Source organism: Topomyia yanbarensis, chromosome 1 (assembly GCF_030247195.1).
Source record: "Topomyia yanbarensis strain Yona2022 chromosome 1, ASM3024719v1, whole genome shotgun sequence".
In the NCBI taxonomy this organism is placed as follows: Eukaryota; Metazoa; Arthropoda; class Insecta; order Diptera; family Culicidae; genus Topomyia; species Topomyia yanbarensis.
In genome coordinates this window covers 17014513-17027370 of record NC_080670.1, presented here as the reverse complement: position 1 = coordinate 17027370, position 12858 = coordinate 17014513, and positions in this window count along the sequence as shown.

Sequence of the window (12858 nt, the reverse complement as noted above, 5' to 3'; positions counted from 1 at the left end):
ATTACTTTTATTCTTTTCTTAGAGACGTGTTGAAAATATCAACAATTTGAAGAAACAAAACTTGTACAGGCCGAAGGAATACCCGCAATACGCAAACCCGTTGCATCAAGTTTTTTTTCCAAAGTATGGAGATTTGACACTTTAATTTGGCTCTACTAGTTTTTGATAAGGTTCAGTAATAATTTGTCATTTTTACGAAACAACCAGTTAATATTTTACTGGATAATTTGTATCGACAAAAAAAATCAAAATCCAGGGATTCATAGCATATCGTACAAACTAGACATCAAAACAATTTGATAGCGTTCTGTCTGAGTGTTAAACCTTTCATTTGCATTGCACACACATGAGGCAACTACTGGCTGACCCGTTGAGTGGGCTAGGTCCACCGCCGGGGACTAGATCGAGTAGATCGGGACGAAGCGGGGAACTAAATGGCTCACGGAAACGAACATCGGTATCGGGTAACAATCTACTGCCGGGGAATTTACAGTGCATTCGCCACCGAGGAATATCCGACTATATCGTGACAAAAATGGGATCTAATTGGCTCACAAGCAAACTTCGGTATCGAGAGAAATTCCGCCGCTAGGGGAATCTCAGGCAGAGTGGCGTAGTTTCACTGCCGATTAATATCCGACTAATAAGGCCGGAAGCTGAATGACTCACGGAAACTGGAGCTAAATGGCTCATGGAATCAGCATCTAAACGGCTCACGCGGACGAGAGCTAAATGGTGACGTAATAGATGGAGACAAGCAGCAAGAGAAGAGCCGAGAGTTAAATCAAAACTCAAAGGTCGAGCCATTTCATGAACGACACCCCCTCCCCCGCCCCACGAAGTAATACCTTGATGTAGTCCCGTGCCCAAGTAGCATTTCTAGTTTTATAGCACACTACAAGTGTAATCTAAGTTTTAAGGCAGGCTTCAAGAGTACCATAAAACCTTAATTGTTACTAGGGTGGGGAAGAAGGGCTAAAAAAAAGAGTAAGGAGAGTTTTTAATGGTTAGGCACGAACGTGAATCGTGAGTCCCACACAACGCCAATACATACACTACAGGCGAGGCCTCTGAAGCTTTTTAAACCTTACTATAGAAAAAGGGAGCGGCAAGCTTCGTCACCTTTTTGCCCGAAGAGAGTGAATGTGCAAAAGATACCGGAACACGTGGTCTTCGAATGCCTTAGGTTCGAAGAAGTTCGAAGGGGTATGCCTGGTGCGACAGTTGACAATATCGTCGAATACATGTGCTAGCATATACGGGATGCTGTCACCAGAGTGGTTACGAGTATACTCTCCGAGCTGCCGAGAAAGTGGCGAAGGGACCAACAAAGTAGCGCCTTGGAATTCTCCGTCGGTGTAGACTAGGTCCACCGCCGGGGACCAGTTGATTAGAGTGCAACGTAGCAATATACCGGACCGGTCAGGCCTCACCGGAATCGCCGGACCGATCTCGACGCCCTACCAGGTTGCTCGTGATAAACGTTAGATCCACCGCCAGGGATTAGAGCGAGTAGATCGCGTCGAATAACTAGCAGTGGGTCGTTGGGGCGCCAGTGAATCGCGAGCTACGCTCTACTCGGAATTGCTGGACAGACCTCAGCACCTAAGCGCTGGTACATTAAGTAGGCTAGGTCCACCGTCGTGGACTAGATCGAGTAGATCGGGATGAAGCGGGAAGATCTCGAAAACAAACATCGGCATCAGGGGAAATCTACCGCCGGAGAATTCACAGTAGACTATCCGACTATATCGTGATACAAATGGGAGCTAAATTAGCTCTCGAAACAGACATCGCTACCGAGAGAAATTTCGCTTCCAAGGAACTCTTAGTCGGAGTATCTTGATAAAATTGCGAGCTTATTGGCTCAAAGCAGCGGGTTTCGATGTCGGGAGTAATTCCTCAGTCGGGGAATTCTCAGTCAGAATAGGGTGAGTTTATCATCGTGGACTATCCGAGTAGATAGTGATAGTGCTGGGAGCTGAATGAATCACGGAAACAGGAGCTAAATGACTCATGGAATCAGCATCTGAACTGTTCACTGGGATGAAAGCTAAACAAAGACGTAATTGATGGAGACAAGAAGCATGAGAAGAGTCGAGTGCTAAATTAAAAAGCTCAAAGGTGGTCATTTAACGGACCAAGTGAAGCTCCATGATAGAGCAGACGAAAAAGATGTGACGAAAGCACAACGAGCCACCCTCTCCTTCCCCATCCCTCCACGAAGTAACACTTCGATGTAGTTCCGCGGGGAAGAAAAGCGAAAAAAGAGAAAAAAGTGTTTTTAGTGGCAGCAGGGGACAGGAGTTCAGGTGCTCAACAACCCCTCTCCCTCCCGGATCTACTACGAGTTGGGGAGTTTTGCTATGATTTGGTGGGGTTTGGACAGTGTTGGGCTCTGTTGAACCCTTTAAAAACCATAATTTCGAAAGCAGCTCTGTGCCCCTTCTGCTAAGATCCTATCAAAAATCAAAAATCTTAGCATAAAAGCACTTTAGGCCAACCGGCATGGTCATGGCGAAAGTTAACGGACAAGTAAAGGCTCACGAATTGGATGACGACTTTAGGATGACAGGCGTGCTGTCCCACTTCCTGAGTAAGGTAGGATGACACCGATCTGAACTGGTGAGTGGGCTAACAGTGCGGCTACCTGAGTCCTTGGAATGTCTCTGGGTTCGTTCAAAACTCGCCACCAATAGTTTGTGGTACTCATCCGGCTCTGAACACTAGTTCCCCTGAAGGATAGTATCAACCCTAGCATGACCACCCTGCTTGCATAGAGATAACCATGGGATGACAAGAGGCGACTACGTACGACGAGTTGAGATAGCGGCTCAGAGTTGGAACTTAATAAAATAGAGATCAGAGCAAGAAACTCACACATACGAAGTAGGCGTGGCGAATCCGTTCGTCAGACAGCGTATGGTGTGCTCCTCAAGAAAGTCAGAGAGGACCAGGAGCTGAGGGATTTAGATGAAAACGTCATGTGAACCAGATGTACCCTTACGATTATCAGCTTGACTATTCAGGCGATTATGACCAAATCACTGTGCGAAGAAACAGATGTTAAAACCTTTAGCCAGACGGTGATTGTGTGCAAGGACGTGGATGAGATCACGATGGTAGACGAGCTGAAAGGTGCAAAGAAGCAGCAGGAACTCACACAGCGATGATTCGTCAACCGGTAACCGCTGTTTACAAGGGAATGAAGATTGGCAAAGTTACGGTCGGATGGTCGAGAATTGGTGTTTGGGATTGGACATTTGGCAAAGGATTGCAGAGACTGAAGTGCATGCTTTGCACTCCAGAGAACGAAAGCGACCATCAGACGAGTGGCTCCAACAACCTTACCTAAAAGGGGGCGACTGCAGACCAACGGTAATGAAGATAACCCTCATGAATCCGAATCACTATGACACCGCACAGCGACTGTTGTGGCAGTCTATGACAGAAACTATGTGTGACGTCGCTTTGATTGACAGAACCGTTTTAAGTACTCCTTGATAACGGTAACGATTGTTCAATAAAGGTTCCGTTAGCACATTTCCGAAAGACAGAACAAAGTGTATCATCGATATTACATTATGCAATCTTTTGCTGACGGGTGACATGGACTGGCGAGTATGCGAGAAATATACCCATAGCGACCACCAAATGATCCGCTAGCGTATCGGCTAACGAATCCCTGCGGCAGCACGGAAAAGGATGACCGGAGAGTGAAAGTGGAAGATGAAAACCTTCAACAAAGGCCCCATCGTGAAGGTACTTCGGCCTGACAGCAGAACTGAGAACGTTGACGCGGCCGATCTAACAAGAAGGATTGTGATGACCTGTGATGCCACAATGCCGCGAAAACTGGAGCCACGCCTTAGGCAACGCTCTCGTTTAGTGGTAGAAATAGACGCCCAGTACGGCACGCGCCGCCTGCCTCTGAGCCAGAAGGCGGCCTCAAAGAGTAGTATCCGAGCAAGATAGAGAGGCGCACAAGGCGGCGTTTCGGGAAGCTAGGGCCGCTTTAAAACGGGAGATCAGGGTTGGCAAGTCAGATTGCCACAAGGAGCTGTGCCGAAAAGTAGACGCCAATCCCCGGGGCTACACGTACCGAGTCATGATGGCTCAACGACGCCCGACCAAATGTGTCCGGGTAAGCTGAAGATAATCGTTTAGGGTCAGCGTAGAAGAAGGAGCAAACACGGACGATCGGCAAGTGACAAACGACGAGCTCACAGAAGCGTCGGTGTGACTAAAATCAAAGAATGCACCTGGTTCGGATGAAATACCTCTGAAAGCCGCCATCCTGGCATATCGGGATATGTTTAGAACGATACTGCAGAAGTGTTTAGATGAAGACAACTTCCTCCAAAATAGGCCGACACGTGGGCTGGATACACTCGGGTGACTCCTGGAAAGAATTTTACTTATCAGGTGGACTAAATGCACGGAGGGGAAGCGCAGATTGTCTCGAGAGTGCCGAGAAGGCATCTAAACAGAAGCGAAAAGGAGATCGATACTGCGCTGTTGTTACGATAGATGACATGAAACCTTTTACCTGTGAAACCTGTGCAGATCTTGAAGTGCTACTTTCAGAACAGAGTACTTGCTGTACGAGACGAACGAATGGCAGAAGTCAATACGAGTCACAGCGGGCGTTCCTCAGAGCTCCATTCTCCATTGAACTCCCTGAAACGGGATGTACAATGAGGTCTTGACACTGCGGCTGCCCAGGAAAATGAAAATCATAACGGTGATTGGTGAACAAGCAATGGGTGTGATAATCGACGACCGGCACAGCTTCAACAACCACGTCAACGACGCCTGCGAAATAGCGGGGATAATCCCAAACGTCGGAGGCCCGAGAAGCAACCCGAGACATCTGCTATCTAGTGTTTCGTCATCTATACTACGGTACGGGGTTCATGCCTGCGGTACGGTGCTGAAGACCAAGCTGAACTGCGAAAACTGAATAGGATGTTCGGGTTGATGACCGTGCGAGTAGCGAGCGCGTACAGAATAATATCGTCGGAGGCACTATGCATTATCTCCACGACGATCCCCATCTGCATCACCCTAGTGGAGAATACCGAGTGTTACGATCGAAGAATCACGAGGAACGCCAGGAAGATGGTGTGAATCGATTCGATGGCGGGGTGGCAGCTGGAATGGGACAATACGGAGAAGGGGGGGTGGACCTACCGACTCATCCGAAACCTGTCAACGTAGGTCCAATAGAAAGCACGAAGATGACGGATCCTGTCCTAGGGCATAACTACGGACTCGTTACACACAGCATAGCGAAGTGTCATAAATTGTAACCAAATGAACTATCAAAAAGTGCAACCAAACGAGCGTGAGAATTTTGCGAGGCAAAGTATATATAGGAAACCAGTGCAAAGGTAATTGGATCTTGCGTGATGCCAATGTATATGCATGGTTGCTAGTTTACGGTTTTGTCTCCGCAAATTTGTGTGTAAGGAGTCTGTAGACATACCTATGTCGGCCATTTTGAAATCCCTTTCTAATCAGCTGTCAATCAGTCAACCTCACCTACTAAACGAAATGACGACAGTAGCGCACCTGGTGGTTATATCCCAATTATCTTTGAAAGGGCCTTTATTATTTAACCAAGTGAAAACACGAAATGGACGTCTGTTCTCTGTGTTCCGAACAAACATTCTTCTGATTGATAACCATTAGGTTTTGACAACGACGTTTAACATGGTTTTGATGGTGGAAGTGATGTTGCACGTCGAGTTTTTTTTAAACACTGCCCTGTTTCAAATCTTCCCAATGATACGCACGGTTAAGTTGATAGACGACACTTATCTAGGTCAGTTGGATCGAGCTGTTTGTGCCAACTCAAATCATCCTTAATTATTTTACTACCTATTGTTAATGAATCTTTAGTTGCTTCCGAATTGTTGTGAAGCTATAATTCTCATCTCAACACTTGAACTTGAAAGAAATTCAAACAGTACCCACCCTCCTCACTCTCTTGATGATGGGGGTTAAAAATAAACGAACTATTCATATGTAGGGGCAATGTGTCTTCCACAGGTTGAAAATAAAACGCGATTTATTTATCGCGCAGTGAAGTAAACAGCAGCAGATTTTTAGTCTGAAACAAGTGATGGCTCACGCGCAAGGCGCTATTTTTACACACCTTGCTTGCAGAACAAAATAGAGCAGACATTTGCATATGCTGCCTAAACTCTTTGTCGGGTCTTTTCTTCGGATAAAAAACAGCGGTATTCATCACCCGTTTGTTCAGTACACAGGTCAATTCGAAATGCGAAAGCAATGTGTTTCTTCGTTCTTTGACTCATCTCGTGTCAGTTTCATATTTTTATCTTTCAATTTTCGACGAAAAACTAAAATAACACTTAACCTTTCTCTTGACCTTGAGCTTTCTAGATCTAATTTTAAAATTATATTTATATGATTTGCTTTGAATCTATTTTTTTTCCTGTTACTGCCTCACCCAAGACTAGACTTATTTCTTCGAAAAAAATTCCTCATGGAAATTTTGTATATTACTAAAAAGGTAATCAGTCTCAGATTGTAGCACACTCACACATTCAAACCGACTTTGTGTCGCATTCTTGTAAAATAAAGGGAGAGTCGATAATTATTGCGACACTTTAGATTGATTGGTAAATGATACTATGTTTTAATTGCCTCAAGATTCTACTGTATCAATTTTGTTGGCTATTTTCGGCAAATTTTAGATTAAGAGAAACGAAAGCAATGAAATTAAAAAAAAAAACGAATATGTATTCTAAAGTGAATCTGTTATAAACCTAGAACGGAAAATTAGGACTAGGCAGGCCCATATGGACATCATCGAAAAGAAATGTGAAGAATGCTTTGCCTTCTGCTAAGTAGGAGTTAGGCGTTGCACCCAAGTCTACCGCATGGTCATTGATCGAACATAACTCATCATCATGTTTTCCCGCCGACACCGAATTCTTCACATTTCCTTCGATCATGTCCATATGAGCCTGCCTAGTCCTACCCAGGTAACCAACAAGCATTAGTGTATGCAGTAAAGTAGCGTAAAATTTGCATTCCGGGTGCTTCTTGCAGTATGCTGGCATTCGTTATGCATAACTGTTGTTAATCAGCATTTGAAAAACTGTTTAAAAACTTCTTGCCAGTAAGCAGCATTCTGAATGCACAACAGTAGTAAAAAAGCATTTTCATAGCACAGCAGTAATGTAGCCGTATATTTTGCCAAAACCGACTTTTAAATAGCATTTAAAACGACTTAAGTGCTTATCAAGTAGCCATTAAGACGCATTCAGCATGCTTATTGGTTACCTGGGTAGTTTTCCGTTCTAAGTTTATAACTGATTCGCTCTAGAATACCTATCCGACTTTCATTGCTTTCGTTTCTTTTAGTCTTAAATTTGCCGAAAGTAGCCAACAAAATCGATATAGTAGAACTTTGCGGCAATTAAAACATAGTAACAATTTGTGGAAATCTGTGCAGAACATTCAAAATCTGTAAAACAGATCAATCTGTATACCGGGCATCCCTGCCGATAACTACACAACTGAGCAGATGTAAACAATACACTGTTCATAGAAACTGGGAAAAATTTGATTAATTTAGGTCAATATGGAAACAGTTACACAAGGTTGAAAGTATCACAAAAATTATTTACACGCCCTATATGTGATTCATCATATGTCATCAATTATTGTCCTAAACAATAATAAATCATAATATATTGGTTCGATTGACACGTTCCCCATGTTATTCGAAGATTTGTGCGTTGCCATGCCGTCTTATCATACTCGTGATGGAAAGGCAGGGGAATGGAACATGACAACACAATACAATCACCACACAAAACAGTAAACAGCCCGGATTCTTCACTCCCAAAGGAATAATGAGTCCTACTGATAAAGCGTACAGCTCTTTACCACACTGCGTTAGGAAAAATAGCATATCCTTGAGTTTCAGCTCCCTAGATATAGTCCAATTATGTACAGAGAATCAAAAAACTGGATACGCAATTGCTTTACTGCAGGGCAGATACATATCAAATAATATAAAGTTACATAATCGGATTCACAAAGATCACACGAATAATACTCAGCACGCTGAATAATAGCCATGTGACAATTAAGTTTGTAATGTCCAGCCAGGGCACTGACTAAAACACTACAATTGTGCTTGAAAAAAAGCAACAAATTCATTCAGACATTTTCGGACTCACATCTGGAAGAAAAGATTTTGTTTGAGTGCAAATTTGAAGGTTACGCCACTGGTTAGTATGCTCGGATACATCCCAAGAGCGAATCTGGTGCTTTATCCAACTTATCGACAGTGGTTGAACTGGTTCTGGACCGATGAACTCAGTCGCTGTGCCCGGTCTAGCCAATTCGTCCACCCATTCATTTCCAGTAATACCGGAATGATCTATAAAGGGTAGAAAGCGTTTGAATTGATGGCCCTACCAGATATGCACATACGAAACTGTGTTGATCCTGGTTCGTGGATGGGAAACCGCTACTCCTAGGATGCGAAAAATGGAAACAACATATTCCAGACTATCAGGCTTGGTATCGGGACTGACGTTCCATCAGATCCGGTCCAGCTTGATACGGAACTGGTAGCCGTCGCGCGAATCATCTCCTATCCGGTCAGGTGCACGGTCGTCTCGTTGTACCTCCCAGCCGAAGTACGGGATGTTGGTGCGAAACTAAAAGACATGCTGGAGTAACTCGAAACTTCCTTTCTTGTGATGGGAGATTTTAACGGCCACCACACCTTGTGGGGAACCAACAGATACGATCAACGGGGTAACCAGATAGCAGAGGCTATCGAAGACAGCAATGCTATCATACTGAACGATGGAAATCCCACCTATATTCAAGGGTAATACATGTCGACTCTGGGTTTATCCGTCTGATCAGCCGATTTCGCTGGGACATGCAAGTCCTCCCCGACTCCGGTAACAGTGACCATTTTCCGATTCATCTGTCGCATGACCGTTCTCCACTAACTACTACCCGTCGCCGCCGCTGGATATACGACCGCGCAAACTGGAACAGATATGGATACACCTTAGAGTAAGACTCACCATACACCTCCCACCAGTCAATGAAAATCTTCGCCCTAACATCCGAAAATAATATACCTCGAACCAGTGGCACTGCTCGAATATTGGTGGAATTCAGAGGTCAATGTGACTATCAGAGATCGCCGAACGGTCAAGATCTTTGGAGAACAGAGAGCAATTAACTTCCGTATCGCCAGAAACACAGCTAAAAAGTCCATCAAAGAAGCAGGAACGCCTTTCTCGAGGGCAGCTCACGCGAATTGTGGAGGAGGGTCAATGCCCTTAGTGGCAAGAGAAGGCAAGATGGCTTCTCACTCGTTGTCAACGGGAACGCTATGACTGATCCACAATCGAAAATCGTTGACGAACTCGGTAGACACTTTTGCACTATGTCCACCGACGCTGCTCTCCCGCCGACCTTCCTGGCAGAACCCAGGTATCATTCCCACCAGATATTGGACAAAAATTCAACAAACTGCTGAACTCGATGAGTTCGGATACCCTTTACTGCGACACGCTCCACCAACCAGGAAAAAAGTTTTACTGGAATGTCTGAACCGTATCTGGGATGGCCAACCTATTCTATTATCTTGGAAAATAGCCGTGATAATTCCTATCCCCAAAGGGAGGGGAGGACCACAAACCCTGAACGACTTCCGTGCCTCGGGAAGGTTATGGAACGGATGGTCAATAAACGGCTTATTACCTTCTTGGAGGAGAACCACCACCAGGACCAACGCCAGTTTGCCTTTCGCAAAGGAGCGGGAGCCGGATCCCATCTTGGTGGAGATACTAGACAACAGTCAACACGCAGGCATCACTATTTTAGACATAGCATACAACACCGTTAGCCGAGAGGAAGTTCTCTGACAGCTGGCCAACTGGAGAGTTACCGGAAACTTAGGCATCTTCATAAAGGATTAACTCCACGACCGCACATTTCGTTCATCATTCCCGCTAGTCGACCAGTCAAACTAAAAGGCACACTGATTCCCTTCCGTCGGGAACCGAAGGTCCTCGCCATCACACTGGATCGCCGTCTCACCTTCATGCCGCACTTTCGATCTCTCAAACGTGATTGTGAAAGCAGGAAACGGTTCGTCCATCAGCTACCGGCATACGACTTGGAACAGGAAGACCGCCCTCAGCGGTCGGGAGTGTACCGATACGGAATTTCCTCAACTGCCACGTCTTCATAGAACCCGGGACTGCCCTTGGTACGGAAGTCGTTCGTGCACGAACGCCAGCTTATCTAGGTCACTTGGCGCTGGACCCTCGCCAGAGGTAGCCCGAGCTATGTTCTACCAGCTCGTGAAAGATCGGTTCACAAACCACGCCCGGATTTTCACCGATGCGTCCAAGCTAGTCGACCGAGTTGGGGTGAAAGTCCGGGGGATAGGTATAGGCTTCGCCTTCCGCCTCCCTCCAATCTGTTCTGTATTCTCAGCAGAAGCCGCAGCGATTAACCTTGCGCTGGTCAACAAAATAGATGGCATCCCAACCATCATACAATCCGACTCTCTGTCGGTAATCACCGCCCTGGAAACTGGTACATCCCGCCATCCGTCATTGTAAGATCAGCGGAAATGAAGAAGCCGATGCACTGGCAGTGCGCGGAAGACGTACCGTGAAACTGCTTACAAAATGCTACCTACCAAACGACAACAGACTCCAGCACTAGCTCGGCCTTCCAACAAAGAAGCATTAGTGTAACAAACTACGTATTCTTCAAGTTGTTGTCACTCCATACAACCAGACGGCCATTCCTTGCGAGGAGGAATTTTGACATTAAAAGATTCAACAGGATAACTTCATGTGAGGGTAGGGTCACTCTGGGAGCAAGTATATACTTATCCCAAGAGACCATTTTCTTGACATGAGTAAATTCGGTCAATTCACCTAGGGGGGTCCCACATCAAATTTCATCACGGAGGAAACGCTGTAGAGCATGTCCTAGTAGAGCGATCCTTTTCAAACTTTCAGGCAACAAAATATAACCCATTAGTAAGTTTTGGGTATATTCATTTCATTCAACTTCATTACCATAACCGTATGATCGCACCTTACGCCTTCGCCACAAGCAAAGACACCACTATCCACGAGTCCGATACGTCGGAGATGCGCATCCAGCACGAATGAATCCATCTTCTTGAACTAAGGTTTCATCGATACCTTTGGGACTATCGAATTTAGCCAACTTTCAACTTGCACAAAACCGTAATTAGGTTTCTATCGTCATGTCAACCTAGTTTCCGACTCATGTGATGTTTCTAGGTCTCCACTGATGAAGTAATACTTTCCTATTTCTTTGATCTTGGACTTAAGCTAACAGTCGATGCATACTGTTATTGTACCGTGGATAAAGAAGATTACTGCTAGCAATCATTTGTAAGTAAGGGTTTGCTCACTACTAGGGTTCTTGTTTGACCGGCGTACCCTTCTTTTCAGGGCGGCCTAGGTGCCTCTACCGGAATTTCGGATTTTCGTAACAACAAATAACAAAAGTAAACAAAAAAGTAATTTACTAAATTTACCGACTTTTATTTCGCCACTTTTCCACTTCACTACTACTGCTGCTGCTTTTGACGATGGCGGAAGGCGGGTATTTATCCGACCGGCCGGGACTCCGACGGCCGTGTTCTCCCGCTGGTACCGTTGGCTGCTATCGCAGCGGTCCTTTACAATTAGCCAGGGAGGTGAGCAAGGCTCTTTTGTTGGAACCTCCCAAGCGACGGGGCGAATAATCGCCGGGTCCACTCACTCCCCGTAAATGGCCCAGGTAGGTAACCTACCTCAAGGGGAACCTTTGTCCGCCCTGCTTCGTTCTCCTTTACGAATAACTGTGGAGCTCCTCCACAGGCTCGTTCGGCTGATCCTCCACAGTGAGAACGGCACTGGTGTTACCTGGGTCCTTTTTGTTTAGCCGAGGAAGCGAGTGGTTCCTTGGTGGTTAGCTTCCTGTTTTGGCGACCGTACACCAGGACTTATCCGAATGCCCGGACCACACACCGATACACTGATGGATTTAATTTGCCGTCGCACGCGCGCGCTGCACTTCTATTACGGTGGCGGGAAACTGTCCCGAAAAAAGAAATAAGTTTTTCGAACGTCTGTTCGTGGCTGTGGTCCGTCAAAAAAAAAAGCCAAAACTCGATGGTCGCCTTCCGCACTCGACTATCACAAAACAAACACCAAAAAAACGCACCGCCGCATAGCTGTCATCGCTATGGCACAGCATAGTCAGACCACTTTTGCAGCGAGAGGAAAGCGGTTACCTACTTAAACCCTATGTTATTAATTCACAATTGTCAAACAAAAATGACTACACCTATCTGCACGCACAAACCCGTTCACAAAAGCGAAACTATATAAAAAATTACAAGAAAAAGTGAACGGTATCGAAACAGCGGTGAGCATAAATTTTCGTAAACAATACACTCTACGGAGAGAGTACGCACGAATAGGTATGTTTCCACCCAGTGGTAAATTGTTACCCTGACGGGTTACACATTTCATCCTCCAACAAAACGGGCACCAGCCTAGGAGCAGATCACTTGTGATGCATTTTTAAAATCAGCTAAATTAAATGCATTTCTTTCCATCAAAATAGAAATTCATAATGTATTTTGCGTTGCGTGCAACATATTTTGCGTTGCGTGTAAGACGTCAAAACCCTATAAAAAATTAGCCCTACATTCAACAAAACGTCGAACAAAGTGAATCAGCGTAGGACGTTTGTTAAACAAACTTTTCTGCGAGGAAGTGCAAAGTTGATGCAAAAATGGAAATT